This window comes from Pristiophorus japonicus, unplaced genomic scaffold (genome assembly GCF_044704955.1).
Source record: "Pristiophorus japonicus isolate sPriJap1 unplaced genomic scaffold, sPriJap1.hap1 HAP1_SCAFFOLD_99, whole genome shotgun sequence".
Classification (NCBI taxonomy): Eukaryota; Metazoa; Chordata; class Chondrichthyes; family Pristiophoridae; genus Pristiophorus; species Pristiophorus japonicus.
Genome location: NW_027254919.1, coordinates 1,895,336 through 1,918,461, shown reverse-complemented (window position 1 = coordinate 1,918,461; position 23,126 = coordinate 1,895,336). Strand labels below are relative to the sequence as shown.

Genomic DNA, 23,126 nt, shown 5'->3' with positions numbered 1-23,126 from the left:
GGCAAGACTGAAGTACAAGCTGTGATGAACAGTGTGAAACAGAAAAAGCTATTTGAGAAGCCATTGCCTCAACGGCATCTGTGTGAATTGCTCTGCATCGATAATTAACAGAGCGTAAAGAGGTGAAACTGACGCTGTGAATGCAAAAAGGACAATCCAAAGTGTAATGTTGGAATTGATTTGGCAGATTTTGAGAAAGCTTTCAAATGTTTTGGCATAGTTGGTTCCATGGTGTAATGGTGAGCACTCTGGACTCTGAATCCAGCGATCCGAGTTCAAATCTCGGTGGAACCTGAATGTTTGTTGTCCCAGCTGCTGAAAATTTGGACCAAGCATGTAGAAGGCTGCTGTTTGGCAGTTTTATTGACTTTGTCATTGATGCTTGATCTGCAAGTCGAGTTTTCAAATCGTGTGTTCAACCGGCAGTTACCTGTTCCAATCAGCAGAGTAGAAATTAGTTTGCTGTTTAATGCTGCCTTTGCCTGCACAATGTGTGCTGAGATTATCTGTGCAATATGCACTCCGCAGCATGAATAAACGCAATGCCTTTTGAAATGCATGGATTGCACTCAACAAAACGTTGCATTTTCTTTTCATGCCAAGCATTTTGCATGAATGCATTGCAATGCTAACACACGTTTTACCTGGCAAGACTGAAGTACAATCTGTGCTGAACAGTTTGAAACAGAAACAGCTATTTGAGAACCCATAGCCTCAACGGCATCTGTGTGAATTGCTCTGCATCGATAATTAACAGACCGTAAATAGGTGAAACTGACGCTGTGAATGCAAAAATATCAATCCAAAGTGTAATGTTGGAGTTGATTTTGTAGATTTTGAGGAATGTTTCAAATGGGCGACCGTAGTTGATTCCATGGTGAAATGGTGAGCACTCTGGACTCTAAACTCGAGCAATCCTCGTTCAAATCTCAGGGGAGCCTGAATGCTTGTTGTCCCAGCTGCTGGAAATTCAGGTCAAACAAGTAAAAAACTGCAGGTTTGCAGATTTGTTGCCTTTGACATTGATGCTTGATCTGCAAGTCGAGTTTTCAAATCGTGTGTTCAACTGGCAGTTCCCTGTTCCAATCAGCAGAGGAAAAATTAGTTTGCTGTTTCATGCTGCATAATGTGTGCTGAGATTATCTGTGCAATAGGCATTCCTCAGGATGAATAAATGCAACGCCTTTTGAAATGCATGCAGTACATGGTTTGCACTCAACAAAACGTTGCATTTTCTTTTCATGCCAAGCATTATGCATGAATGCATTGCAATGCCAACGCACGTTTTACCTGCCAAGACTGAAGTACAATCTGTGCTGAACAGTGTGAAAGAGAAACAGATATTATGAGAAGCCATTGCCTCAACGGCATCTGTGTGAATTGCTCTGCATTGATAATTAACAGACCGTAAATATGTGAAACTGATGCTGTGAATGCAAAAAGGACAATCCAAAGTGTAATGTTGGAATTGATTTGGCAGATTTTGAGAAAGCTTTCAAATATTTTGGCATAGTTGGTTCCATGGTGTAATGGTGAGCACTCTGGACTTTGAATCCAGCGATCCGAGTTCAAATCTTGGTGGAACCTGAATGTTTGTTGTCCCAGCTGCTGAAAATTTGGACCAAGCATGTAGAAGGCTGCTGTTTGGCAGTTTTATTGACTTTGTCATTGATGCTTGATCTGCAAGTCGAGTTTTCAAATCGTGTGTTCAACCGGCAGTTACCTGTTCCAATCAGCAGAGTAGAAATTAGTTTGCTGTTTAATGCTGCCTTTGCCTGCACAATGTGTGCTGAGATTATCTGTGCAATATGCACTCCGCAGCATGAATAAACGCAATGCCTTTTGAAATGCATGGATTGCACTCAACAAAACGTTGCATTTTCTTTTCATGCCAAGCATTTTGCATGAATGCATTGCAATGCTAACACACGTTTTACCTGGCAAGACTGAAGTACAATCTGTGCTGAACAGTTTGAAACAGAAACAGCTATTTGAGAACCCATAGCCTCAACGGCATCTGTGTGAATTGCTCTGCATCGATAATTAACAGACCGTAAATAGGTGAAACTGACGCTGTGAATGCAAAAATATCAATCCAAAGTGTAATGTTGGAGTTGATTTTGTAGATTTTGAGGAATGTTTCAAATGGGCGACCGTAGTTGATTCCATGGTGAAATGGTGAGCACTCTGGACTCTAAACTCGAGCAATCCTCGTTCAAATCTCAGGGGAGCCTGAATGCTTGTTGTCCCAGGTGCTGGAAATTCAGGTCAAACAAGTAAAAAACTGCAGGTTTGCAGATTTGTTGCCTTTGACATTGATGCTTGATCTGCAAGTCGAGTTTTCAAATCGTGTGTTCAACTGGCAGTTCCCTGTTCCAATCAGCAGAGGAAAAATTAGTTTGCTCTTTCATGCTGCATAATGTGTGCTGAGATTATCTGTGCAATAGGCATTCCTCAGGATGAATAAATGCAACGCCTTTTGAAATGCATGCAGTACATGGTTTGCACTCAACAAAACGTTGCATTTTCTTTTCATGCCAAGCATTATGCATGAATGCATTGCAATGCCAACGCACGTTTTACCTGCCAAGACTGAAGTACAATCTGTGCTGAACAGTGTGAAACAGAAACAGATGTTATGAGAAGTCATTGCCTCAACGGCATCTGTGTGAATTGCTCTGCATCGATAATTAACAGACCGTAAATCGGTGAAACTGACGCTGTGAATGCAAAAAGGACAATCCAAAGTGTAATGTTGGAATTGATTTGGCAGATTTTGAGAAAGCTTTCAAATGTTTTGGCATAGTTGGTTCCATGGTGTAATGGTGAGCACTCTGGACTCTGAATCCAGCGATCCGAGTTCAAATCTCGGTGGAACCTGAATGTTTGTTGTCCCAGCTGCTGAAAATTTGGACCAAGCATGTAGAAGGCTGCTGTTTGGCAGTTTTGTTGCCTTTGTCATTGATGCTTGATCTGCAAGTCGAGTTTTCAAATCGTGTGTTCAACCGGCAGTTACCTGTTCCAATCAGCAGAGTAGAAATTAGTTTGCTGTTTCATGCTACCTTTGCCTGCACAATGTGTGCTGAGATTATCTGTGCAATATGCACTTCGCAAGAGGAATAAAAGCAACGCCTTTTGAAATGCACGCAGAGCATGGATTGCACTCAACAAAAAGTTGCATTTTCTTTTCATGCCAAGCATTTTGCATGAATGCATTGCAATGCCAACGCACATTTACCTGGCAAGACTGAAGTACAAGCTGTGATGAACAGTGTGAAACAGAAAAAGCTATTTGAGAAGCCATTGCCTCAACGGCATCTGTGTGAATTGCTCTGCATCGATAATTAACAGAGCGTAAAGAGGTGAAACTGACGCTGTGAATGCAAAAAGGACAATCCAAAGTGTAATGTTGGAATTGATTTGGCAGATTTTGAGAAAGCTTTCAAATGTTTTGGCATAGTTGGTTCCATGGTGTAATGGTGAGCACTCTGGACTCTGAATCCAGCGATCCGAGTTCAAATCTCGGTGGAACCTGAATGTTTGTTGTCCCAGCTGCTGAAAATTTGGACCAAGCATGTAGAAGGCTGCTGTTTGGCAGTTTTATTGACTTTGTCATTGATGCTTGATCTGCAAGTCGAGTTTTCAAATCGTGTGTTCAACCGGCAGTTACCTGTTCCAATCAGCAGAGTAGAAATTAGTTTGCTGTTTAATGCTGCCTTTGCCTGCACAATGTGTGCTGAGATTATCTGTGCAATATGCACTCCGCAGCATGAATAAACGCAATGCCTTTTGAAATGCATGGATTGCACTCAACAAAACGTTGCATTTTCTTTTCATGCCAAGCATTTTGCATGAATGCATTGCAATGCTAACACACGTTTTACCTGGCAAGACTGAAGTACAATCTGTGCTGAACAGTTTGAAACAGAAACAGCTATTTGAGAACCCATAGCCTCAACGGCATCTGTGTGAATTGCTCTGCATCGATAATTAACAGACCGTAAATAGGTGAAACTGACGCTGTGAATGCAAAAATATCAATCCAAAGTGTAATGTTGGAGTTGATTTTGTAGATTTTGAGGAATGTTTCAAATGGGCGACCGTAGTTGATTCCATGGTGAAATGGTGAGCACTCTGGACTCTAAACTCGAGCAATCCTCGTTCAAATCTCAGGGGAGCCTGAATGCTTGTTGTCCCAGCTGCTGGAAATTCAGGTCAAACAAGTAAAAAACTGCAGGTTTGCAGATTTGTTGCCTTTGACATTGATGCTTGATCTGCAAGTCGAGTTTTCAAATCGTGTGTTCAACTGGCAGTTCCCTGTTCCAATCAGCAGAGGAAAAATTAGTTTGCTGTTTCATGCTGCATAATGTGTGCTGAGATTATCTGTGCAATAGGCATTCCTCAGGATGAATAAATGCAACGCCTTTTGAAATGCATGCAGTACATGGTTTGCACTCAACAAAACGTTGCATTTTCTTTTCATGCCAAGCATTATGCATGAATGCATTGCAATGCCAACGCACGTTTTACCTGCCAAGACTGAAGTACAATCTGTGCTGAACAGTGTGAAAGAGAAACAGATATTATGAGAAGCCATTGCCTCAACGGCATCTGTGTGAATTGCTCTGCATCGATAATTAACAGACCGTAAATCGGTGAAACTGACGCTGTGAATGCAAAAAGGACAATCCAAAGTGTAATGTTGGAATTGATTTGGCAGATTTTGAGAAAGCTTTCAAATGTTTTGGCATAGTTGGTTCCATGGTGTAATGGTGAGCACTCTGGACTCTGAATCCAGCGATCCGAGTTCAAATCTCGGTGGAACCTGAATGTTTGTTGTCCCAGCTGCTGAAAATTTAGACCAAGCATGTAGAAGGCTGCTGTTTGGCAGTTTTGTTGCCTTTGTCATTGATGCTTGATCTGCAAGTCGAGTTTTCAAATCGTGTGTTCAACCGGCAGTTACCTGTTCCAATCAGCAGAGGAAAAATTAGTTTGCTGTTTCATGCTGCCTTTGCCTGCATAATGTGTGCTGAGATTATCTGTGCAATATGCATTCCTCAGGATGAATAAATGCAACGCCTTTTGAAATGCATGCAGTACATGGTTTGCACTCAACAAAACGTTGAATTTTCTTTTCATGCCAAGCATTTTGCATGAATGCATTGCAATGCCAACGCACGTTTTACCTGCCAAGACTGAGGTACTATCTATGCTGAACAGTGTGAAACAGAAACAGCTATTTGAGAAGCCATTGCCTCAACGGCATCTGTGTGAATTGCTCTGCATCGATAATTAACAGACCGTAAATAGGTGAAACTGACGCTGTGAATGCAAAAATTTCAATCCAAAGTGTAATGTTGGAGTTGATTTTGTACATTTTGAGGAATGTTTCAAATGGACGACTGTAGTTGATTCCATGGTGAAATGGTGATCACTCTGGACTTTAAACTCTAGCAATCCTGGTTCAAATCTCAGGGGAGCCTGAATGCTTGTTGTCCCAGCTGCTGGAAATTCAGGTCAAACAAGTAAAAAACTGCAGGTTTGCAGTTTTGTTGCCTTTGACATTGATGCTTGATCTGCAAGTCGAGTTTTCAAATCGTGTGTTCAACCGGCAGTTCCCTGTTCCAATCAGCAGAGGAAAAATTAGTTTGCTGTTTCATGCTGCATAATGTGTGCTGAGATTATCTGTGCAATATGCATTCCTCAGGATGAATAAATGCAACGCCTTTTGAAATGCATGCAGTACATGGTTTGCACTCAACAAAACGTTGCATTTTCTTTTCATGCCAAGCATTTTGCATGAATGCATTGCAATGCCAACGCACGTTTTACCTGGCAAGACTGAAGTACAATCTGTGCTGAACAGTGTGAAATAGAAACAGATATTATGAGAAGCCATTGCCTCAACGGCATCTGTGTGAATTGCTCTGCATTGATAATTAACAGACCGTAAATATGTGAAACTGATGCTGTGAATGCAAAAAGGACAATCCAAAGTGTAATGTTGGAATTGATTTGGCAGATTTTGAGAAAGCTTTCAAATATTTTGGCATAGTTGGTTCCATGGTGTAATGGTGAGCACTCTGGACTTTGAATCCAGCGATCCGAGTTCAAATCTTGGTGGAACCTGAATGTTTGTTGTCCCAGCTGCTGAAAATTTGGACCAAGCATGTAGAAGGCTGCTGTTTGGCAGTTTTATTGACTTTGTCATTGATGCTTGATCTGCAAGTCGAGTTTTCAAATCGTGTGTTCAACCGGCAGTTACCTGTTCCAATCAGCAGAGTAGAAATTAGTTTGCTGTTTAATGCTGCCTTTGCCTGCACAATGTGTGCTGAGATTATCTGTGCAATATGCACTCCGCAGCATGAATAAACGCAATGCCTTTTGAAATGCATGGATTGCACTCAACAAAACGTTGCATTTTCTTTTCATGCCAAGCATTTTGCATGAATGCATTGCAATGCTAACACACGTTTTACCTGGCAAGACTGAAGTACAATCTGTGCTGAACAGTTTGAAACAGAAACAGCTATTTGAGAACCCATAGCCTCAACGGCATCTGTGTGAATTGCTCTGCATCGATAATTAACAGACCGTAAATAGGTGAAACTGACGCTGTGAATGCAAAAATATCAATCCAAAGTGTAATGTTGGAGTTGATTTTGTAGATTTTGAGGAATGTTTCAAATGGGCGACCGTAGTTGATTCCATGGTGAAATGGTGAGCACTCTGGACTCTAAACTCGAGCAATCCTCGTTCAAATCTCAGGGGAGCCTGAATGCTTGTTGTCCCAGCTGCTGGAAATTCAGGTCAAACAAGTAAAAAACTGCAGGTTTGCAGATTTGTTGCCTTTGACATTGATGCTTGATCTGCAAGTCGAGTTTTCAAATCGTGTGTTCAACTGGCAGTTCCCTGTTCCAATCAGCAGAGGAAAAATTAGTTTGCTGTTTCATGCTGCATAATGTGTGCTGAGATTATCTGTGCAATAGGCATTCCTCAGGATGAATAAATGCAACGCCTTTTGAAATGCATGCAGTACATGGTTTGCACTCAACAAAACGTTGCATTTTCTTTTCATGCCAAGCATTATGCATGAATGCATTGCAATGCCAACGCACGTTTTACCTGCCAAGACTGAAGTACAATCTGTGCTGAACAGTGTGAAAGAGAAACAGATATTATGAGAAGCCATTGCCTCAACGGCATCTGTGTGAATTGCTCTGCATCGATAATTAACAGACCGTAAATCGGTGAAACTGACGCTGTGAATGCAAAAAGGACAATCCAAAGTGTAATGTTGGAATTGATTTGGCAGATTTTGAGAAAGCTTTCAAATGTTTTGGCATAGTTGGTTCCATGGTGTAATGGTGAGCACTCTGGACTCTGAATCCAGCGATCCGAGTTCAAATCTCGGTGGAACCTGAATGTTTGTTGTCCCAGCTGCTGAAAATTTAGACCAAGCATGTAGAAGGCTGCTGTTTGGCAGTTTTGTTGCCTTTGTCATTGATGCTTGATCTGCAAGTCGAGTTTTCAAATCGTGTGTTCAACCGGCAGTTACCTGTTCCAATCAGCAGAGGAAAAATTAGTTTGCTGTTTCATGCTGCCTTTGCCTGCATAATGTGTGCTGAGATTATCTGTGCAATATGCATTCCTCAGGATGAATAAATGCAACGCCTTTTGAAATGCATGCAGTACATGGTTTGCACTCAACAAAACATTGAATTTTCTTTTCATGCCAAGCATTTTGCATGAATGCATTGCAATGCCAACGCACGTTTTACCTGCCAAGACTGAGGTACTATCTATGCTGAACAGTGTGAAACAGAAACAGCTATTTGAGAAGCCATTGCCTCAACGGCATCTGTGTGAATTGCTCTGCATCGATAATTAACAGACCGTAAATAGGTGAAACTGACGCTGTGAATGCAAAAATTTCAATCCAAAGTGTAATGTTGGAGTTGATTTTGTACATTTTGAGGAATGTTTCAAATGGACGACTGTAGTTGATTCCATGGTGAAATGGTGATCACTCTGGACTTTAAACTCTAGCAATCCTGGTTCAAATCTCAGGGGAGCCTGAATGCTTGTTGTCCCAGCTGCTGGAAATTCAGGTCAAACAAGTAAAAAACTGCAGGTTTGCAGTTTTGTTGCCTTTGACATTGATGCTTGATCTGCAAGTCGAGTTTTCAAATCGTGTGTTCAACCGGCAGTTCCCTGTTCCAATCAGCAGAGGAAAAATTAGTTTGCTGTTTCATGCTGCATAATGTGTGCTGAGATTATCTGTGCAATATGCATTCCTCAGGATGAATAAATGCAACGCCTTTTGAAATGCATGCAGTACATGGTTTGCACTCAACAAAACGTTGCATTTTCTTTTCATGCCAAGCATTTTGCATGAATGCATTGCAATGCCAACGCACGTTTTACCTGGCAAGACTGAAGTACAATCTGTGCTGAACAGTGTGAAATAGAAACAGATATTATGAGAAGCCATTGCCTCAACGGCATCTGTGTGAATTGCTCTGCATTGATAATTAACAGACCGTAAATATGTGAAACTGATGCTGTGAATGCAAAAAGGACAATCCAAAGTGTAATGTTGGAATTGATTTGGCAGATTTTGAGAAAGCTTTCAAATATTTTGGCATAGTTGGTTCCATGGTGTAATGGTGAGCACTCTGGACTTTGAATCCAGCGATCCGAGTTCAAATCTTGGTGGAACCTGAATGTTTGTTGTCCCAGCTGCTGAAAATTTGGACCAAGCATGTAGAAGGCTGCTGTTTGGCAGTTTTATTGACTTTGTCATTGATGCTTGATCTGCAAGTCGAGTTTTCAAATCGTGTGTTCAACCGGCAGTTACCTGTTCCAATCAGCAGAGTAGAAATTAGTTTGCTGTTTAATGCTGCCTTTGCCTGCACAATGTGTGCTGAGATTATCTGTGCAATATGCACTCCGCAGCATGAATAAACGCAATGCCTTTTGAAATGCATGGATTGCACTCAACAAAACGTTGCATTTTCTTTTCATGCCAAGCATTTTGCATGAATGCATTGCAATGCTAACACACGTTTTACCTGGCAAGACTGAAGTACAATCTGTGCTGAACAGTTTGAAACAGAAACAGCTATTTGAGAACCCATAGCCTCAACGGCATCTGTGTGAATTGCTCTGCATCGATAATTAACAGACCGTAAATAGGTGAAACTGACGCTGTGAATGCAAAAATATCAATCCAAAGTGTAATGTTGGAGTTGATTTTGTAGATTTTGAGGAATGTTTCAAATGGGCGACCGTAGTTGATTCCATGGTGAAATGGTGAGCACTCTGGACTCTAAACTCGAGCAATCCTCGTTCAAATCTCAGGGGAGCCTGAATGCTTGTTGTCCCAGGTGCTGGAAATTCAGGTCAAACAAGTAAAAAACTGCAGGTTTGCAGATTTGTTGCCTTTGACATTGATGCTTGATCTGCAAGTCGAGTTTTCAAATCGTGTGTTCAACTGGCAGTTCCCTGTTCCAATCAGCAGAGGAAAAATTAGTTTGCTCTTTCATGCTGCATAATGTGTGCTGAGATTATCTGTGCAATAGGCATTCCTCAGGATGAATAAATGCAACGCCTTTTGAAATGCATGCAGTACATGGTTTGCACTCAACAAAACGTTGCATTTTCTTTTCATGCCAAGCATTATGCATGAATGCATTGCAATGCCAACGCACGTTTTACCTGCCAAGACTGAAGTACAATCTGTGCTGAACAGTGTGAAACAGAAACAGATGTTATGAGAAGTCATTGCCTCAACGGCATCTGTGTGAATTGCTCTGCATCGATAATTAACAGACCGTAAATCGGTGAAACTGACGCTGTGAATGCAAAAAGGACAATCCAAAGTGTAATGTTGGAATTGATTTGGCAGATTTTGAGAAAGCTTTCAAATGTTTTGGCATAGTTGGTTCCATGGTGTAATGGTGAGCACTCTGGACTCTGAATCCAGCGATCCGAGTTCAAATCTCGGTGGAACCTGAATGTTTGTTGTCCCAGCTGCTGAAAATTTGGACCAAGCATGTAGAAGGCTGCTGTTTGGCAGTTTTGTTGCCTTTGTCATTGATGCTTGATCTGCAAGTCGAGTTTTCAAATCGTGTGTTCAACCGGCAGTTACCTGTTCCAATCAGCAGAGTAGAAATTAGTTTGCTGTTTCATGCTACCTTTGCCTGCACAATGTGTGCTGAGATTATCTGTGCAATATGCACTTCGCAAGAGGAATAAAAGCAACGCCTTTTGAAATGCACGCAGAGCATGGATTGCACTCAACAAAAAGTTGCATTTTCTTTTCATGCCAAGCATTTTGCATGAATGCATTGCAATGCCAACGCACATTTACCTGGCAAGACTGAAGTACAAGCTGTGATGAACAGTGTGAAACAGAAAAAGCTATTTGAGAAGCCATTGCCTCAACGGCATCTGTGTGAATTGCTCTGCATCGATAATTAACAGAGCGTAAAGAGGTGAAACTGACGCTGTGAATGCAAAAAGGACAATCCAAAGTGTAATGTTGGAATTGATTTGGCAGATTTTGAGAAAGCTTTCAAATGTTTTGGCATAGTTGGTTCCATGGTGTAATGGTGAGCACTCTGGACTCTGAATCCAGCGATCCGAGTTCAAATCTCGGTGGAACCTGAATGTTTGTTGTCCCAGCTGCTGAAAATTTGGACCAAGCATGTAGAAGGCTGCTGTTTGGCAGTTTTATTGACTTTGTCATTGATGCTTGATCTGCAAGTCGAGTTTTCAAATCGTGTGTTCAACCGGCAGTTACCTGTTCCAATCAGCAGAGTAGAAATTAGTTTGCTGTTTAATGCTGCCTTTGCCTGCACAATGTGTGCTGAGATTATCTGTGCAATATGCACTCCGCAGCATGAATAAACGCAATGCCTTTTGAAATGCATGGATTGCACTCAACAAAACGTTGCATTTTCTTTTCATGCCAAGCATTTTGCATGAATGCATTGCAATGCTAACACACGTTTTACCTGGCAAGACTGAAGTACAATCTGTGCTGAACAGTTTGAAACAGAAACAGCTATTTGAGAACCCATAGCCTCAACGGCATCTGTGTGAATTGCTCTGCATCGATAATTAACAGACCGTAAATAGGTGAAACTGACGCTGTGAATGCAAAAATATCAATCCAAAGTGTAATGTTGGAGTTGATTTTGTAGATTTTGAGGAATGTTTCAAATGGGCGACCGTAGTTGATTCCATGGTGAAATGGTGAGCACTCTGGACTCTAAACTCGAGCAATCCTCGTTCAAATCTCAGGGGAGCCTGAATGCTTGTTGTCCCAGCTGCTGGAAATTCAGGTCAAACAAGTAAAAAACTGCAGGTTTGCAGATTTGTTGCCTTTGACATTGATGCTTGATCTGCAAGTCGAGTTTTCAAATCGTGTGTTCAACTGGCAGTTCCCTGTTCCAATCAGCAGAGGAAAAATTAGTTTGCTGTTTCATGCTGCATAATGTGTGCTGAGATTATCTGTGCAATAGGCATTCCTCAGGATGAATAAATGCAACGCCTTTTGAAATGCATGCAGTACATGGTTTGCACTCAACAAAACGTTGCATTTTCTTTTCATGCCAAGCATTATGCATGAATGCATTGCAATGCCAACGCACGTTTTACCTGCCAAGACTGAAGTACAATCTGTGCTGAACAGTGTGAAAGAGAAACAGATATTATGAGAAGCCATTGCCTCAACGGCATCTGTGTGAATTGCTCTGCATTGATAATTAACAGACCGTAAATATGTGAAACTGATGCTGTGAATGCAAAAAGGACAATCCAAAGTGTAATGTTGGAATTGATTTGGCAGATTTTGAGAAAGCTTTCAAATATTTTGGCATAGTTGGTTCCATGGTGTAATGGTGAGCACTCTGGACTTTGAATCCAGCGATCCGAGTTCAAATCTTGGTGGAACCTGAATGTTTGTTGTCCCAGCTGCTGAAAATTTGGACCAAGCATGTAGAAGGCTGCTGTTTGGCAGTTTTATTGACTTTGTCATTGATGCTTGATCTGCAAGTCGAGTTTTCAAATCGTGTGTTCAACCGGCAGTTACCTGTTCCAATCAGCAGAGTAGAAATTAGTTTGCTGTTTAATGCTGCCTTTGCCTGCACAATGTGTGCTGAGATTATCTGTGCAATATGCACTCCGCAGCATGAATAAACGCAATGCCTTTTGAAATGCATGGATTGCACTCAACAAAACGTTGCATTTTCTTTTCATGCCAAGCATTTTGCATGAATGCATTGCAATGCTAACACACGTTTTACCTGGCAAGACTGAAGTACAATCTGTGCTGAACAGTTTGAAACAGAAACAGCTATTTGAGAACCCATAGCCTCAACGGCATCTGTGTGAATTGCTCTGCATCGATAATTAACAGACCGTAAATAGGTGAAACTGACGCTGTGAATGCAAAAATATCAATCCAAAGTGTAATGTTGGAGTTGATTTTGTAGATTTTGAGGAATGTTTCAAATGGGCGACCGTAGTTGATTCCATGGTGAAATGGTGAGCACTCTGGACTCTAAACTCGAGCAATCCTCGTTCAAATCTCAGGGGAGCCTGAATGCTTGTTGTCCCAGGTGCTGGAAATTCAGGTCAAACAAGTAAAAAACTGCAGGTTTGCAGATTTGTTGCCTTTGACATTGATGCTTGATCTGCAAGTCGAGTTTTCAAATCGTGTGTTCAACTGGCAGTTCCCTGTTCCAATCAGCAGAGGAAAAATTAGTTTGCTCTTTCATGCTGCATAATGTGTGCTGAGATTATCTGTGCAATAGGCATTCCTCAGGATGAATAAATGCAACGCCTTTTGAAATGCATGCAGTACATGGTTTGCACTCAACAAAACGTTGCATTTTCTTTTCATGCCAAGCATTATGCATGAATGCATTGCAATGCCAACGCACGTTTTACCTGCCAAGACTGAAGTACAATCTGTGCTGAACAGTGTGAAACAGAAACAGATGTTATGAGAAGTCATTGCCTCAACGGCATCTGTGTGAATTGCTCTGCATCGATAATTAACAGACCGTAAATCGGTGAAACTGACGCTGTGAATGCAAAAAGGACAATCCAAAGTGTAATGTTGGAATTGATTTGGCAGATTTTGAGAAAGCTTTCAAATGTTTTGGCATAGTTGGTTCCATGGTGTAATGGTGAGCACTCTGGACTCTGAATCCAGCGATCCGAGTTCAAATCTCGGTGGAACCTGAATGTTTGTTGTCCCAGCTGCTGAAAATTTGGACCAAGCATGTAGAAGGCTGCTGTTTGGCAGTTTTGTTGCCTTTGTCATTGATGCTTGATCTGCAAGTCGAGTTTTCAAATCGTGTGTTCAACCGGCAGTTACCTGTTCCAATCAGCAGAGTAGAAATTAGTTTGCTGTTTCATGCTACCTTTGCCTGCACAATGTGTGCTGAGATTATCTGTGCAATATGCACTTCGCAAGAGGAATAAAAGCAACGCCTTTTGAAATGCACGCAGAGCATGGATTGCACTCAACAAAAAGTTGCATTTTCTTTTCATGCCAAGCATTTTGCATGAATGCATTGCAATGCCAACGCACATTTACCTGGCAAGACTGAAGTACAAGCTGTGATGAACAGTGTGAAACAGAAAAAGCTATTTGAGAAGCCATTGCCTCAACGGCATCTGTGTGAATTGCTCTGCATCGATAATTAACAGAGCGTAAAGAGGTGAAACTGACGCTGTGAATGCAAAAAGGACAATCCAAAGTGTAATGTTGGAATTGATTTGGCAGATTTTGAGAAAGCTTTCAAATGTTTTGGCATAGTTGGTTCCATGGTGTAATGGTGAGCACTCTGGACTCTGAATCCAGCGATCCGAGTTCAAATCTCGGTGGAACCTGAATGTTTGTTGTCCCAGCTGCTGAAAATTTGGACCAAGCATGTAGAAGGCTGCTGTTTGGCAGTTTTGTTGCCTTTGTCATTGATGCTTGATCTGCAAGTCGAGTTTTCAAATCGTGTGTTCAACTGGCAGTTCCCTGTTCCAATCAGCAGAGGAAAAATTAGTTTGCTGTTTCATGCTGCATAATGTGTGCTGAGATTATCTGTGCAATAGGCATTCCTCAGGATGAATAAATGCAACGCCTTTTGAAATGCATGCAGTACATGGTTTGCACTCAACAAAACGTTGCATTTTCTTTTCATGCCAAGCATTATGCATGAATGCATTGCAATGCCAACGCACGTTTTACCTGCCAAGACTGAAGTACAATCTGTGCTGAACAGTGTGAAAGAGAAACAGATATTATGAGAAGCCATTGCCTCAACGGCATCTGTGTGAATTGCTCTGCATCGATAATTAACAGACCGTAAATCGGTGAAACTGACGCTGTGAATGCAAAAAGGACAATCCAAAGTGTAATGTTGGAATTGATTTGGCAGATTTTGAGAAAGCTTTCAAATGTTTTGGCATAGTTGGTTCCATGGTGTAATGGTGAGCACTCTGGACTCTGAATCCAGCGATCCGAGTTCAAATCTCGGTGGAACCTGAATGTTTGTTGTCCCAGCTGCTGAAAATTTAGACCAAGCATGTAGAAGGCTGCTGTTTGGCAGTTTTGTTGCCTTTGTCATTGATGCTTGATCTGCAAGTCGAGTTTTCAAATCGTGTGTTCAACCGGCAGTTACCTGTTCCAATCAGCAGAGGAAAAATTAGTTTGCTGTTTCATGCTGCCTTTGCCTGCATAATGTGTGCTGAGATTATCTGTGCAATATGCATTCCTCAGGATGAATAAATGCAACGCCTTTTGAAATGCATGCAGTACATGGTTTGCACTCAACAAAACGTTGAATTTTCTTTTCATGCCAAGCATTTTGCATGAATGCATTGCAATGCCAACGCACGTTTTACCTGCCAAGACTGAGGTACTATCTATGCTGAACAGTGTGAAACAGAAACAGCTATTTGAGAAGCCATTGCCTCAACGGCATCTGTGTGAATTGCTCTGCATCGATAATTAACAGACCGTAAATAGGTGAAACTGACGCTGTGAATGCAAAAATTTCAATCCAAAGTGTAATGTTGGAGTTGATTTTGTACATTTTGAGGAATGTTTCAAATGGACGACTGTAGTTGATTCCATGGTGAAATGGTGATCACTCTGGACTTTAAACTCTAGCAATCCTGGTTCAAATCTCAGGGGAGCCTGAATGCTTGTTGTCCCAGCTGCTGGAAATTCAGGTCAAACAAGTAAAAAACTGCAGGTTTGCAGTTTTGTTGCCTTTGACATTGATGCTTGATCTGCAAGTCGAGTTTTCAAATCGTGTGTTCAACCGGCAGTTCCCTGTTCCAATCAGCAGAGGAAAAATTAGTTTGCTGTTTCATGCTGCATAATGTGTGCTGAGATTATCTGTGCAATATGCATTCCTCAGGATGAATAAATGCAACGCCTTTTGAAATGCATGCAGTACATGGTTTGCACTCAACAAAACGTTGCATTTTCTTTTCATGCCAAGCATTTTGCATGAATGCATTGCAATGCCAACGCACGTTTTACCTGGCAAGACTGAAGTACAATCTGTGCTGAACAGTGTGAAATAGAAACAGATATTATGAGAAGCCATTGCCTCAACGGCATCTGTGTGAATTGCTCTGCATTGATAATTAACAGACCGTAAATATGTGAAACTGATGCTGTGAATGCAAAAAGGACAATCCAAAGTGTAATGTTGGAATTGATTTGGCAGATTTTGAGAAAGCTTTCAAATATTTTGGCATAGTTGGTTCCATGGTGTAATGGTGAGCACTCTGGACTTTGAATCCAGCGATCCGAGTTCAAATCTTGGTGGAACCTGAATGTTTGTTGTCCCAGCTGCTGAAAATTTGGACCAAGCATGTAGAAGGCTGCTGTTTGGCAGTTTTATTGACTTTGTCATTGATGCTTGATCTGCAAGTCGAGTTTTCAAATCGTGTGTTCAACCGGCAGTTACCTGTTCCAATCAGCAGAGTAGAAATTAGTTTGCTGTTTAATGCTGCCTTTGCCTGCACAATGTGTGCTGAGATTATCTGTGCAATATGCACTCCGCAGCATGAATAAACGCAATGCCTTTTGAAATGCATGGATTGCACTCAACAAAACGTTGCATTTTCTTTTCATGCCAAGCATTTTGCATGAATGCATTGCAATGCTAACACACGTTTTACCTGGCAAGACTGAAGTACAATCTGTGCTGAACAGTTTGAAACAGAAACAGCTATTTGAGAACCCATAGCCTCAACGGCATCTGTGTGAATTGCTCTGCATCGATAATTAACAGACCGTAAATAGGTGAAACTGACGCTGTGAATGCAAAAATATCAATCCAAAGTGTAATGTTGGAGTTGATTTTGTAGATTTTGAGGAATGTTTCAAATGGGCGACCGTAGTTGATTCCATGGTGAAATGGTGAGCACTCTGGACTCTAAACTCGAGCAATCCTCGTTCAAATCTCAGGGGAGCCTGAATGCTTGTTGTCCCAGCTGCTGGAAATTCAGGTCAAACAAGTAAAAAACTGCAGGTTTGCAGATTTGTTGCCTTTGACATTGATGCTTGATCTGCAAGTCGAGTTTTCAAATCGTGTGTTCAACTGGCAGTTCCCTGTTCCAATCAGCAGAGGAAAAATTAGTTTGCTGTTTCATGCTGCATAATGTGTGCTGAGATTATCTGTGCAATAGGCATTCCTCAGGATGAATAAATGCAACGCCTTTTGAAATGCATGCAGTACATGGTTTGCACTCAACAAAACGTTGCATTTTCTTTTCATGCCAAGCATTATGCATGAATGCATTGCAATGCCAACGCACGTTTTACCTGCCAAGACTGAAGTACAATCTGTGCTGAACAGTGTGAAAGAGAAACAGATATTATGAGAAGCCATTGCCTCAACGGCATCTGTGTGAATTGCTCTGCATCGATAATTAACAGACCGTAAATCGGTGAAACTGACGCTGTGAATGCAAAAAGGACAATCCAAAGTGTAATGTTGGAATTGATTTGGCAGATTTTGAGAAAGCTTTCAAATGTTTTGGCATAGTTGGTTCCATGGTGTAATGGTGAGCACTCTGGACTCTGAATCCAGCGATCCGAGTTCAAATCTCGGTGGAACCTGAATGTTTGTTGTCCCAGCTGCTGAAAATTTAGACCAAGCATGTAGAAGGCTGCTGTTTGGCAGTTTTGTTGCCTTTGTCATTGATGCTTGATCTGCAAGTCGAGTTTTCAAATCGTGTGTTCAACCGGCAGTTACCTGTTCCAATCAGCAGAGGAAAAATTAGTTTGCTGTTTCATGCTGCCTTTGCCTGCATAATGTGTGCTGAGATTATCTGTGCAATATGCATTCCTCAGGATGAATAAATGCAACGCCTTTTGAAATGCATGCAGTACATGGTTTGCACTCAACAAAACGTTGAATTTTCTTTTCATGCCAAGCATTTTGCATGAATGCATTGCAATGCCAACGCACGTTTTACCTGCCAAGACTGAGGTACTATCTATGCTGAACAGTGTGAAACAGAAACAGCTATTTGAGAAGCCATTGCCTCAACGGCATCTGTGTGAATTGCTCTGCATCGATAATTAACAGACCGTAAATAGGTGAAACTGACGCTGTGAATGCAAAAATTTCAATCCAAAGTGTAATGTTGGAGTTGATTTTGTACATTTTGAGGAATGTTTCAAATGGACGACTGTAGTTGATTCCATGGTGAAATGGTGATCACTCTGGACTTTAAACTCTAGCAATCCTGGTTCAAATCTCAGGGGAGCCTGAATGCTTGTTGTCCCAGCTGCTGGAAATTCAGGTCAAACAAGTAAAAAACTGCAGGTTTGCAGTTTTGTTGCCTTTGACATTGATGCTTGATCTGCAAGTCGAGTTTTCAAATCGTGTGTTCAACCGGCAGTTCCCTGTTCCAATCAGCAGAGGAAAAATTAGTTTGCTGTTTCATGCTGCATAATGTGTGCTGAGATTATCTGTGCAATATGCATTCCTCAGGATGAATAAATGCAACGCCTTTTGAAATGCATGCAGTACATGGTTTGCACTCAACAAAACGTTGCATTTTCTTTTCATGCCAAGCATTTTGCATGAATGCATTGCAATGCCAACGCACGTTTTACCTGGCAAGACTGAAGTACAATCTGTGCTGAACAGTGTGAAATAGAAACAGATATTATGAGAAGCCATTGCCTCAACGGCATCTGTGTGAATTGCTCTGCATTGATAATTAACAGACCGTAAATATGTGAAACTGATGCTGTGAATGCAAAAAGGACAATCCAAAGTGTAATGTTGGAATTGATTTGGCAGATTTTGAGAAAGCTTTCAAATATTTTGGCATAGTTGGTTCCATGGTGTAATGGTGAGCACTCTGGACTTTGAATCCAGCGATCCGAGTTCAAATCTTGGTGGAACCTGAATGTTTGTTGTCCCAGCTGCTGAAAATTTGGACCAAGCATGTAGAAGGCTGCTGTTTGGCAGTTTTATTGACTTTGTCATTGATGCTTGATCTGCAAGTCGAGTTTTCAAATCGTGTGTTCAACCGGCAGTTACCTGTTCCAATCAGCAGAGTAGAAATTAGTTTGCTGTTTAATGCTGCCTTTGCCTGCACAATGTGTGCTGAGATTATCTGTGCAATATGCACTCCGCAGCATGAATAAACGCAATGCCTTTTGAAATGCATGGATTGCACTCAACAAAACGTTGCATTTTCTTTTCATGCCAAGCATTTTGCATGAATGCATTGCAATGCTAACACACGTTTTACCTGGCAAGACTGAAGTACAATCTGTGCTGAACAGTTTGAAACAGAAACAGCTATTTGAGAACCCATAGCCTCAACGGCATCTGTGTGAATTGCTCTGCATCGATAATTAACAGACCGTAAATAGGTGAAACTGACGCTGTGAATGCAAAAATATCAATCCAAAGTGTAATGTTGGAGTTGATTTTGTAGATTTTGAGGAATGTTTCAAATGGGCGACCGTAGTTGATTCCATGGTGAAATGGTGAGCACTCTGGACTCTAAACTCGAGCAATCCTCGTTCAAATCTCAGGGGAGCCTGAATGCTTGTTGTCCCAGGTGCTGGAAATTCAGGTCAAACAAGTAAAAAACTGCAGGTTTGCAGATTTGTTGCCTTTGACATTGATGCTTGATCTGCAAGTCGAGTTTTCAAATCGTGTGTTCAACTGGCAGTTCCCTGTTCCAATCAGCAGAGGAAAAATTAGTTTGCTCTTTCATGCTGCATAATGTGTGCTGAGATTATCTGTGCAATAGGCATTCCTCAGGATGAATAAATGCAACGCCTTTTGAAATGCATGCAGTACATGGTTTGCACTCAACAAAACGTTGCATTTTCTTTTCATGCCAAGCATTATGCATGAATGCATTGCAATGCCAACGCACGTTTTACCTGCCAAGACTGAAGTACAATCTGTGCTGAACAGTGTGAAACAGAAACAGATGTTATGAGAAGTCATTGCCTCAACGGCATCTGTGTGAATTGCTCTGCATCGATAATTAACAGACCGTAAATCGGTGAAACTGACGCTGTGAATGCAAAAAGGACAATCCAAAGTGTAATGTTGGAATTGATTTGGCAGATTTTGAGAAAGCTTTCAAATGTTTTGGCATAGTTGGTTCCATGGTGTAATGGTGAGCACTCTGGACTCTGAATCCAGCGATCCGAGTTCAAATCTCGGTGGAACCTGAATGTTTGTTGTCCCAGCTGCTGAAAATTTGGACCAAGCATGTAGAAGGCTGCTGTTTGGCAGTTTTGTTGCCTTTGTCATTGATGCTTGATCTGCAAGTCGAGTTTTCAAATCGTGTGTTCAACCGGCAGTTACCTGTTCCAATCAGCAGAGTAGAAATTAGTTTGCTGTTTCATGCTACCTTTGCCTGCACAATGTGTGCTGAGATTATCTGTGCAATATGCACTTCGCAAGAGGAATAAAAGCAACGCCTTTTGAAATGCACGCAGAGCATGGATTGCACTCAACAAAAAGTTGCATTTTCTTTTCATGCCAAGCATTTTGCATGAATGCATTGCAATGCCAACGCACATTTACCTGGCAAGACTGAAGTACAAGCTGTGATGAACAGTGTGAAACAGAAAAAGCTATTTGAGAAGCCATTGCCTCAACGGCATCTGTGTGAATTGCTCTGCATCGATAATTAACAGAGCGTAAAGAGGTGAAACTGACGCTGTGAATGCAAAAAGGACAATCCAAAGTGTAATGTTGGAATTGATTTGGCAGATTTTGAGAAAGCTTTCAAATGTTTTGGCATAGTTGGTTCCATGGTGTAATGGTGAGCACTCTGGACTCTGAATCCAGCGATCCGAGTTCAAATCTCGGTGGAACCTGAATGTTTGTTGTCCCAGCTGCTGAAAATTTGGACCAAGCATGTAGAAGGCTGCTGTTTGGCAGTTTTATTGACTTTGTCATTGATGCTTGATCTGCAAGTCGAGTTTTCAAATCGTGTGTTCAACCGGCAGTTACCTGTTCCAATCAGCAGAGTAGAAATTAGTTTGCTGTTTAATGCTGCCTTTGCCTGCACAATGTGTGCTGAGATTATCTGTGCAATATGCACTCCGCAGCATGAATAAACGCAATGCCTTTTGAAATGCATGGATTGCACTCAACAAAACGTTGCATTTTCTTTTCATGCCAAGCATTTTGCATGAATGCATTGCAATGCTAACACACGTTTTACCTGGCAAGACTGAAGTACAATCTGTGCTGAACAGTTTGAAACAGAAACAGCTATTTGAGAACCCATAGCCTCAACGGCATCTGTGTGAATTGCTCTGCATCGATAATTAACAGACCGTAAATAGGTGAAACTGACGCTGTGAATGCAAAAATATCAATCCAAAGTGTAATGTTGGAGTTGATTTTGTAGATTTTGAGGAATGTTTCAAATGGGCGACCGTAGTTGATTCCATGGTGAAATGGTGAGCACTCTGGACTCTAAACTCGAGCAATCCTCGTTCAAATCTCAGGGGAGCCTGAATGCTTGTTGTCCCAGCTGCTGGAAATTCAGGTCAAACAAGTAAAAAACTGCAGGTTTGCAGATTTGTTGCCTTTGACATTGATGCTTGATCTGCAAGTCGAGTTTTCAAATCGTGTGTTCAACTGGCAGTTCCCTGTTCCAATCAGCAGAGGAAAAATTAGTTTGCTGTTTCATGCTGCATAATGTGTGCTGAGATTATCTGTGCAATAGGCATTCCTCAGGATGAATAAATGCAACGCCTTTTGAAATGCATGCAGTACATGGTTTGCACTCAACAAAACGTTGCATTTTCTTTTCATGCCAAGCATTATGCATGAATGCATTGCAATGCCAACGCACGTTTTACCTGCCAAGACTGAAGTACAATCTGTGCTGAACAGTGTGAAAGAGAAACAGATATTATGAGAAGCCATTGCCTCAACGGCATCTGTGTGAATTGCTCTGCATCGATAATTAACAGACCGTAAATCGGTGAAACTGACGCTGTGAATGCAAAAAGGACAATCCAAAGTGTAATGTTGGAATTGATTTGGCAGATTTTGAGAAAGCTTTCAAATGTTTTGGCATAGTTGGTTCCATGGTGTAATGGTGAGCACTCTGGACTCTGAATCCAGCGATCCGAGTTCAAATCTCGGTGGAACCTGAATGTTTGTTGTCCCAGCTGCTGAAAATTTAGACCAAGCATGTAGAAGGCTGCTGTTTGGCAGTTTTGTTGCCTTTGTCATTGATGCTTGATCTGCAAGTCGAGTTTTCAAATCGTGTGTTCAACCGGCAGTTACCTGTTCCAATCAGCAGAGGAAAAATTAGTTTGCTGTTTCATGCTGCCTTTGCCTGCATAATGTGTGCTGAGATTATCTGTGCAATATGCATTCCTCAGGATGAATAAATGCAACGCCTTTTGAAATGCATGCAGTACATGGTTTGCACTCAACAAAACGTTGAATTTTCTTTTCATGCCAAGCATTTTGCATGAATGCATTGCAATGCCAACGCACGTTTTACCTGCCAAGACTGAGGTACTATCTATGCTGAACAGTGTGAAACAGAAACAGCTATTTGAGAAGCCATTGCCTCAACGGCATCTGTGTGAATTGCTCTGCATCGATAATTAACAGACCGTAAATAGGTGAAACTGACGCTGTGAATGCAAAAATTTCAATCCAAAGTGTAATGTTGGAGTTGATTTTGTACATTTTGAGGAATGTTTCAAATGGACGACTGTAGTTGATTCCATGGTGAAATGGTGATCACTCTGGACTTTAAACTCTAGCAATCCTGGTTCAAATCTCAGGGGAGCCTGAATGCTTGTTGTCCCAGCTGCTGGAAATTCAGGTCAAACAAGTAAAAAACTGCAGGTTTGCAGTTTTGTTGCCTTTGACATTGATGCTTGATCTGCAAGTCGAGTTTTCAAATCGTGTGTTCAACCGGCAGTTCCCTGTTCCAATCAGCAGAGGAAAAATTAGTTTGCTGTTTCATGCTGCATAATGTGTGCTGAGATTATCTGTGCAATATGCATTCCTCAGGATGAATAAATGCAACGCCTTTTGAAATGCATGCAGTACATGGTTTGCACTCAACAAAACGTTGCATTTTCTTTTCATGCCAAGCATTTTGCATGAATGCATTGCAATGCCAACGCACGTTTTACCTGGCAAGACTGAAGTACAATCTGTGCTGAACAGTGTGAAATAGAAACAGATATTATGAGAAGCCATTGCCTCAACGGCATCTGTGTGAATTGCTCTGCATTGATAATTAACAGACCGTAAATATGTGAAACTGATGCTGTGAATGCAAAAAGGACAATCCAAAGTGTAATGTTGGAATTGATTTGGCAGATTTTGAGAAAGCTTTCAAATATTTTGGCATAGTTGGTTCCATGGTGTAATGGTGAGCACTCTGGACTTTGAATCCAGCGATCCGAGTTCAAATCTTGGTGGAACCTGAATGTTTGTTGTCCCAGCTGCTGAAAATTTGGACCAAGCATGTAGAAGGCTGCTGTTTGGCAGTTTTATTGACTTTGTCATTGATGCTTGATCTGCAAGTCGAGTTTTCAAATCGTGTGTTCAACCGGC

The 23,126-nt window shown here is 41.4% G+C and overlaps 21 non-coding genes across 21 annotated transcripts; all 21 read left to right on the top strand.

Moving 5' to 3' along the window:
• Positions 1–222: 222 nt before the first annotated feature.
• trnaq-cug (transfer RNA glutamine (anticodon CUG)) lies at positions 223–294 on the top strand. The gene has a single exon. It is a non-coding gene; the product is annotated as a tRNA-Gln (tRNA).
• Positions 295–1,515: 1,221 nt separating this feature from the next.
• On the top strand, positions 1,516–1,587 carry trnaq-uug (transfer RNA glutamine (anticodon UUG)). The gene has a single exon. It is a non-coding gene; the product is annotated as a tRNA-Gln (tRNA).
• Positions 1,588–2,808: 1,221 nt separating this feature from the next.
• Positions 2,809–2,880, top strand: trnaq-cug (transfer RNA glutamine (anticodon CUG)). Its single transcript has one exon. It is a non-coding gene; the product is annotated as a tRNA-Gln (tRNA).
• Positions 2,881–3,462: 582 nt separating this feature from the next.
• Positions 3,463–3,534, top strand: trnaq-cug (transfer RNA glutamine (anticodon CUG)). The gene has a single exon. It is a non-coding gene; the product is annotated as a tRNA-Gln (tRNA).
• Positions 3,535–4,755: 1,221 nt separating this feature from the next.
• On the top strand, positions 4,756–4,827 carry trnaq-cug (transfer RNA glutamine (anticodon CUG)). The gene has a single exon. It is a non-coding gene; the product is annotated as a tRNA-Gln (tRNA).
• A 1,230-nt stretch (positions 4,828–6,057) lies between these two features.
• trnaq-uug (transfer RNA glutamine (anticodon UUG)) lies at positions 6,058–6,129 on the top strand. The gene has a single exon. It is a non-coding gene; the product is annotated as a tRNA-Gln (tRNA).
• Positions 6,130–7,350: 1,221 nt separating this feature from the next.
• Positions 7,351–7,422, top strand: trnaq-cug (transfer RNA glutamine (anticodon CUG)). The gene has a single exon. It is a non-coding gene; the product is annotated as a tRNA-Gln (tRNA).
• A 1,230-nt stretch (positions 7,423–8,652) lies between these two features.
• Positions 8,653–8,724, top strand: trnaq-uug (transfer RNA glutamine (anticodon UUG)). Its single transcript has one exon. It is a non-coding gene; the product is annotated as a tRNA-Gln (tRNA).
• A 1,221-nt stretch (positions 8,725–9,945) lies between these two features.
• Positions 9,946–10,017, top strand: trnaq-cug (transfer RNA glutamine (anticodon CUG)). The gene has a single exon. It is a non-coding gene; the product is annotated as a tRNA-Gln (tRNA).
• A 582-nt stretch (positions 10,018–10,599) lies between these two features.
• Positions 10,600–10,671, top strand: trnaq-cug (transfer RNA glutamine (anticodon CUG)). The gene has a single exon. It is a non-coding gene; the product is annotated as a tRNA-Gln (tRNA).
• A 1,221-nt stretch (positions 10,672–11,892) lies between these two features.
• Positions 11,893–11,964, top strand: trnaq-uug (transfer RNA glutamine (anticodon UUG)). The gene has a single exon. It is a non-coding gene; the product is annotated as a tRNA-Gln (tRNA).
• A 1,221-nt stretch (positions 11,965–13,185) lies between these two features.
• Positions 13,186–13,257, top strand: trnaq-cug (transfer RNA glutamine (anticodon CUG)). Its single transcript has one exon. It is a non-coding gene; the product is annotated as a tRNA-Gln (tRNA).
• A 582-nt stretch (positions 13,258–13,839) lies between these two features.
• On the top strand, positions 13,840–13,911 carry trnaq-cug (transfer RNA glutamine (anticodon CUG)). The gene has a single exon. It is a non-coding gene; the product is annotated as a tRNA-Gln (tRNA).
• A 574-nt stretch (positions 13,912–14,485) lies between these two features.
• Positions 14,486–14,557, top strand: trnaq-cug (transfer RNA glutamine (anticodon CUG)). The gene has a single exon. It is a non-coding gene; the product is annotated as a tRNA-Gln (tRNA).
• A 1,230-nt stretch (positions 14,558–15,787) lies between these two features.
• Positions 15,788–15,859, top strand: trnaq-uug (transfer RNA glutamine (anticodon UUG)). Its single transcript has one exon. It is a non-coding gene; the product is annotated as a tRNA-Gln (tRNA).
• A 1,221-nt stretch (positions 15,860–17,080) lies between these two features.
• trnaq-cug (transfer RNA glutamine (anticodon CUG)) lies at positions 17,081–17,152 on the top strand. Its single transcript has one exon. It is a non-coding gene; the product is annotated as a tRNA-Gln (tRNA).
• Positions 17,153–18,382: 1,230 nt separating this feature from the next.
• trnaq-uug (transfer RNA glutamine (anticodon UUG)) lies at positions 18,383–18,454 on the top strand. The gene has a single exon. It is a non-coding gene; the product is annotated as a tRNA-Gln (tRNA).
• A 1,221-nt stretch (positions 18,455–19,675) lies between these two features.
• Positions 19,676–19,747, top strand: trnaq-cug (transfer RNA glutamine (anticodon CUG)). The gene has a single exon. It is a non-coding gene; the product is annotated as a tRNA-Gln (tRNA).
• Positions 19,748–20,329: 582 nt separating this feature from the next.
• Positions 20,330–20,401, top strand: trnaq-cug (transfer RNA glutamine (anticodon CUG)). The gene has a single exon. It is a non-coding gene; the product is annotated as a tRNA-Gln (tRNA).
• A 1,221-nt stretch (positions 20,402–21,622) lies between these two features.
• Positions 21,623–21,694, top strand: trnaq-cug (transfer RNA glutamine (anticodon CUG)). Its single transcript has one exon. It is a non-coding gene; the product is annotated as a tRNA-Gln (tRNA).
• Positions 21,695–22,924: 1,230 nt separating this feature from the next.
• On the top strand, positions 22,925–22,996 carry trnaq-uug (transfer RNA glutamine (anticodon UUG)). The gene has a single exon. It is a non-coding gene; the product is annotated as a tRNA-Gln (tRNA).
• The last annotated feature ends 130 nt before the right edge of the window (positions 22,997–23,126 follow it).